The sequence below is a fragment of the Pteropus alecto genome, unplaced genomic scaffold (genome assembly GCF_000325575.1).
Source record: "Pteropus alecto unplaced genomic scaffold, ASM32557v1 scaffold48, whole genome shotgun sequence".
Taxonomy (NCBI): Eukaryota; Metazoa; Chordata; class Mammalia; order Chiroptera; family Pteropodidae; genus Pteropus; species Pteropus alecto.
Genome location: NW_006442110.1, coordinates 1,491,099 through 1,497,342, shown reverse-complemented (window position 1 = coordinate 1,497,342; position 6,244 = coordinate 1,491,099). Strand labels below are relative to the sequence as shown.

Below are 6,244 nucleotides of genomic sequence, written 5' to 3'. Positions count from 1 at the left end.
TTTGTGAAAGTTTGCGGCCGAGAAGGCGGCTGCAGCTGTTGGGCCGGTGCCCCTCCCTCCGCCCAGCCCGCCCCCCACTCAGCCCACTCGGCCCGGGCGTGGACAGGGCGGTGGAGCCGAGCGAGCGTGGGCTGGGCTCCAGGAGGACGCACGCGGGAGGGACGAGCCCAGACCACGGCGACCTCCGCCCCGGGCCGCAGCCCCTGTCGGATCCCTAGCCGGTCCTCCGGCGTGTCTCCTTGCCCCCGACGTCCCCTCCCCTGACCCCCGAGCAGCACAGGGGGACAGGACCTCGGAGCCCCCTCGGGCGGGTGGCCGGGACGGCAGGGGGCGCGCTCCGCGCCCGGCACCGAGGCTCAAAGCCACTGGTCTTGGGGCCCTTTTCCCTCTGGGTCGTTTCTTTCCAGCCCCATCCATCCGCTCCCCGCTGGTCTCTCTCGGCACCGGCTCTTTCCTTCCATCCTCATTCCCTCCTCCGTCGCGGGCTCCCTTAGTCCCTCGCTCTGGCCTCTCGGGTGATTTCCTCGAGGGCCCACACTATGCCAGGTACTTACCATTCCTCTCACCCTTTTCCCTCCATCTTTCTCCCATCCTCTCCATGCCTCCCATCCTTCCCATCCTTCCCTTCCTCCCACTCTTCCCTGCCCTGCCCTCGTTCCTATCCCTATTCCTATCTGATTATTCCTATTTGTCATTCCTTATCCCGGTGCGCCTCATTCTACACCCCCCCCATTTCTTGCCTGTATGTGTATCCCTCGTCTGTCTGTCTATCTCTGTCTCCCTCGCTCGCTCTCTCTCTCCCTCTCTTCTGCTATTAATTTCCCTGATTGGCTCCCCGGCTCCAGCGCTGCTGATGAGCCCTATTCATTCCCGGGCCTGACACTCTCGACCTGCCCTGGCTGATTGCTGGGGGCTGGCCCCAGGAGCGCTGACGAGCCCCAAGGGTCAGCAGCGCTAATTATCAGCTAATTGCCGATGACTCTGCTCACCTCCCCCATCCTCAGACATTGAAATGGTGGCGCCTTTTACCCTTTCCCCTCCTTCTGATTCCCGGCAGTAGAGGTGTCAATCAGGAGGCAAAAGTCATGGGCACTTTCGCTTGACAGGAGCCTTTGGTCATTGGTCAAGAAAGACTCAAGCCAGGCAAGTCAGTAGAGGAAGACTGACCCAAACCTCAGGACATGGAACAAGCCTGGCCCACTAAAATGGGGGTCATCTGGTCACTGGGAAACTGTTACGCAGGTGGGGCCAGGGGAGCCGAGATTTTTTAAATTAATAGCAGCATAGCCAGGCACGTTTAGGAGGATGATTTGGCTCAGGTGAGGAGGAAAACCTACGCCAAAGAGTCTCAGCGTTTCTCAGCCAACACAGAGGAGGGATCTCTGGGTCTCAGTGACATTTGTTCAAATCGGGAGTGCTGCGTTGGTCTAGTGAACACCACTAATGTCAGGCTATTGCATTAAAACTCAGCACCCTGAAAGACACTGTCACCAGAGTGGGACAGAAGCGGGTGAGACCCAGGAAGGGCGCTCTCTTCAGTTATGCCTGACTGGCACTTCCTCAGGGGTGAAGGGAAAAGAGCAGTTTCTGCCCAGTCCTGATCTGTCTTGGGCTCTACACTAAACTTGGTGAAACTTTCGACAGATGAGTCTGGTGGGCAGATATCACCACGGAGAAAAAAAGAGGTGACTTAACTTAGGTCTGGGGACGCCCAACTCACTACTAAAGTATGAAGATAATTCTTGTATATCCTGGTAAAGATATTTTCCAGAACCCTTTATTAAATTAACCAAGCACTTCACGGTACCAATATGGAGACCAGACTTCAAACTGCATTGTACTTAGAGAGCGGTCAGTACTTGGTTTGATGGCTTTACAGTGGCGGATACACAATAGAGGCTTATTGACTTGATATATTATTGAGAACTTTGGGTTACAATCACTGAAATTAAAGCTGTATGAGCAATAACAACAGTCAAAGTGTGAAGGAAGAGCCATTTTTAAAAGTAACTGTATTCGCTTTTTTTGTATAGGTAATAAAATCAGATAGCACAAAATTCCAAAAGCTCAAAGGACATACACATTGAGACATCTCCCTCCCGCCAGTCCCTTCATTGAAAGGCCACTTCGACAAGCCTGCTACTCTCTCTGTTGGGACAGAATGGATCACGCATTGTCAACGACTCAAGGTTAAAGACCTTCTGATCTTGAAGATAGATGTATGTCACCTAGCTCGAGCCAAGAGCTTATTGCCCGGAACTATACTCAGTAAAGTGGAGTCCTCTGCTCACGCTGGCTCAGAGAGTATAGGCATAAAGCTTGTTGCCAGCAAATCCCAGTGGGCCACCAACTCTTAAATGAAGTGAGTGAGACCCCAGGGACTTTCTATTGCCCTGGTGTGGTGCCTGTTTGCTAGATTCTGTATTTGATATCCAATTATATCCTTGATCTGTCCCCTTGCCACACTGGGGTCATGAAGTGCGACCTCTGCATAGTCCTTGAACTTCAGTAGCTGAACTAAGATAAAAGCCCTCATGTACATGGCAGTGACTGAAGCAGCCTGTTTCCTTCCCAGCCTTTTCATGGACTGCAGAATTGAGGCCATATGGTAAACAGAAAAAAGCGATGACTGGAGTAAAAAGACCTGGAGTTAAGTTCCTGTTCTGACCCCTCACTCGGCCATGTGACCGTGGCCCCTCTTGACTTAAGTTCTCCATCTGTGAGAAAGAATGATTAATATCAAAGAGCTGGTGCAAGGACCAAGTGAGTATGAGGAAATACTTTTCAAAATGAGTTCTTCCTGCACTAAATGAACCTAGAGAGCAGCGTGGTCAAGCATGGAAGTCCCCCAAATTAGTGCCTCTCCGAAAACTTCTTACTGTCTTATCAGTACCACGGACAGAAACTGCGGCTGTCAAATCTGAACAGAGGTGGCTCATTTTTTAACCAAGAGAAAACTCTGATTCTCCTCCTGAATCCCTGAACGGGGCGGAACTGGGAGAAGGCACCTCCCCTCGCTGTGTAAAATGGAATTCCATAAGTGTTTCATGGTCCACGTGCCTGACTTGTCCCATTACTATTCCACCTGCTGGGGAAGTGCTCCTACAAAGGATTTTATTTTGGATCTGCCCGCTCTGCTTGTGCCTGCGTTGGACCCCATCCTCTGGCCTCCCCTTCATGGACTGGAAGCCAGCACCTAGGATGCTAAGAACGAACAACGTATTCTAAAGTCAAAGCCAACAAATCTATCCCTCCGCCTCACTCCTTGGCGGGAGCGAGTCCACTGACCGTGGGCAGCGTCGGGCCCTGTCCGCGGGCACCCTCTGGTGGCAGCAGTGCGCAACTGCGTCACCGTTGGAGAGGCGCAGAGATCGTCAGCGCCCCCTCGCGTTACTCGGGGAGACGCGCCGAGGGCAGAGGAACAGGACCAGGTGAGCTGTCCAAGGACCAAAGCGCTGGACGCCGCTGGGTACTTCACTGTGAGCGCACTGGTTGGGCGCGGGGACTGTACACGGGACTTTTTATACTATGCACGCGTGTAGGTTCATGTATATTTGTTGTGTTCAGGTGCTCAAACCCTGTAATCTGTGTGTTAAACGTGTGCCGGTTGTGTGTGCGCACATGTTACAGGCAGGAGGTTGGTGGTGGGGAGGTCCGCGCCTCCAGTGCGGGGCGGAGTCCTCACGGAGGCGTGAAATTGGTTTGGAGCAAACACATTACGGAAAGCAATTACCGGGGAGAGGTTCTGGGCCCGCGGGACCCGCAGCCAGGAGGCTGGGGAGGAAGCTCCCTGGCTTGCAAGAGTGTCTCTGGATGTCTGACCCGAGACAGGACCTTCCTAACGCTCGCCCGCTAAGGGGAGAACTCGTCAAGTTGGGCAGCAGCCCCTTGAACTGACTGATGATGTCCGCACCGCCTTCCTTCCCTTCCCGCCTCCCTAACAGCTCCCAGGTGCCCGCCCTTACTGCTGGCCTCCCTCTTCGCCCCCTCCGTTCCTGCTCCCACGTCTTCTGCATTCCCTGCATCGCCCCCGTGTTTGAGCTAAGTATTCACACACACTTGTTTTTCAGACTAGACGGAAAATTCACTGAGGGCAGGAACGGGGTTCATTCACAGCTGTATACCCAGTGCCTAAAACCTGGGTCTCGGGAAGCAGGCAATGCTGTGGATGGGATTAAGCAGAATGTTCACCAAAATGCATAAACAGGACTCCCTCGGGATAGTCATCCCACGGAGAGTCAGGAACCTCTCAGAACAGAGCTTTCAACATCTTTCGCAATGCCACACTGGTATCCCCAGACCTGCCCTTGTCCCTGGATTCCAGACTCACGGATCCAGATGACCTCGGAACACAGCCTCTGAGATGTCCACAGAACTTCCGATTTCCCCCACCCCTGCCCCATCCTCGTCTCCGCCACCTGAGAGGTGAGCACCCCCATGCGGCCCGCAGTTCAGCCAAAGCGCGGGGGGTCGCCCTGGGCTGGGCCTTCCTTCAGCCCCAGGGCCGCCCACCGCGGGTCCCACGGGCCTGGGCCACGGCCTCCCGCCTCTGCCCGCACCCCACGCCTGCAGGAGCCGCCCCATGCTGTCTGGTTCTCCCTCCTCCCCCACCCCGGCCACCGGGCAGCCGGAGCAACCTCCTGAAACCGAAATCAGTGCATGTCACCCCCCAGCTCTTCCCCGCGGGCTGGCTCCTCTCCGTCATTCAGGCCTCGGGTTAAACGTCACCTGCTCAAAGAGGCCACTGTCCGGCACCGTCCGAGTTCCTCCGAGGGGGCGGCTCACGCCCACCCTTCCTGCCGTCCGCTCGGCGCCCCTTGACGGGACCGCCAGGCCCCAAACAGAGTGGACCTCACGGGCACGTCTCGCGCAAGCCGCGTTCCGGCGAGGCCCACTCACCTCCGCCCCGCTCCGCCTCGGGTCCTCACTCGACGCAGGGTCCGGTTTAGCGCACTCGCGCCCCTGTCGCCGCCGCCGCCGCCGCCGGCGCCGCCGCCTCGCGCCCTTCCGGCCCCGCCCCCGCCGCCTCGCTCCCAGCAGTTGGCGGGAAAGGCGTGAACTCCGGCGCGTGCGCACTCCGCGGCCCTGGGAAATCTGTCCGGCAACCCTTGTCGTCACGGATTGCAGTGCATTTGATTGGCTGCTCTGCGGCTCCGGTCAACTCCACCTCGCTCTGCCCGCTCCTGGCTGCTGGGGCCCCCTGCAGGTCCTTAATATCCTGGTACTGCAAAGACCCTCAGAGACTCTCTCCTGTCGTGTTTTACAGCTGTGGAAACGAGCCCAGAGAGGGGAAGAGATTTATGTTCCACAAGTTAATGGCCAAGCCAGGGATGTAACTCTCAGCTCAGCTCCTGACACCACAAATGAAGAGAGGCGGGAACGAGGTGTTCATTGGATGCTCTCTGACCCGTGGGACAGGCAGTAAGGAGAGTTATTTAGGTTTTGTTTTTTTCTAAACCTGGGTCTTCCACTCTCTCCCGAACCATGGGTACCCCTCCATGCTTGCATGCACTTTCCAGATGGCCTTTCTGCCCTTCACCGCGCCCCCACCCCCGCCACACCCCTCCCAGGCTGCCTTTCCTGCTCTGTCCCACCTTCTGCACAGCCATATCCACTGAGGCTCTGGCCCGACCCAAGCCAACCACTGGCTGGTTGACCTTTAGGCCTTTCTAGACACTGTCACCTGGCAGCCATTCTGCCATATCATGGGCCAGAGGGGCAGGGATCTGCCTGGGATCCCTCAACAGCTGGTGAATGACAAAGGGGGAAGGCGATACAGCTGGGGTGGATCCAGGGGGACCCCATGAGTCTGCTCATCCTGAGTCCACTGCGAGTGGGCCGGCTCAGAGGCGGGCCTGTTGGAGAGAGCACCAAACAACATGAGCCTGGAGAATTTAATGCATGGACAGGGTTTGGATGGGCCAGAGACCTCCGGGGACCCCCAAAAGAAGTGTATCGCATGCCACAGTCCTAGCTCTCTGTCCATCAAACGTGGCCTGTCCGCCTTTCGTTGGTGGGAATGGCAGTATCTGCTCTGCCAGTGGAGATGGACCACCTCGGCCTGAGTTGGTTCACTTCAGTCTCGGGTTTGGGGCACGGTGAAAAGTGGGCCAGTATCCCTGGGGCCTGGAGCATCTGCTTGTAGGCTGTCGCAAAAGGCAGTGGACATCTGGAAGGAGATGCATGCATTCAGAGATGTCCAGTGGTCTGGGAGGCTAGCTGGTTCTGGCCGGGCTCTGCCCCC

At 56.5% G+C, this 6,244-nt stretch overlaps 1 protein-coding gene across 2 annotated transcripts in view; it reads right to left on the bottom strand.

The window, feature by feature from the left end:
• Positions 1–6,126: 6,126 nt before the first annotated feature.
• The window catches only part of ASB10 (ankyrin repeat and SOCS box containing 10), an 8,889-nt gene continuing 8,771 nt past the window's right edge, over positions 6,127–6,244 (bottom strand). For both annotated transcript variants that reach the window (XM_006920615.1, XM_006920616.1), the window contains one exon: positions 6,127–6,169. The gene's annotated coding sequence lies outside the window, so the exon portion shown is untranslated. The remainder of the gene's footprint in view (positions 6,170–6,244) is intronic.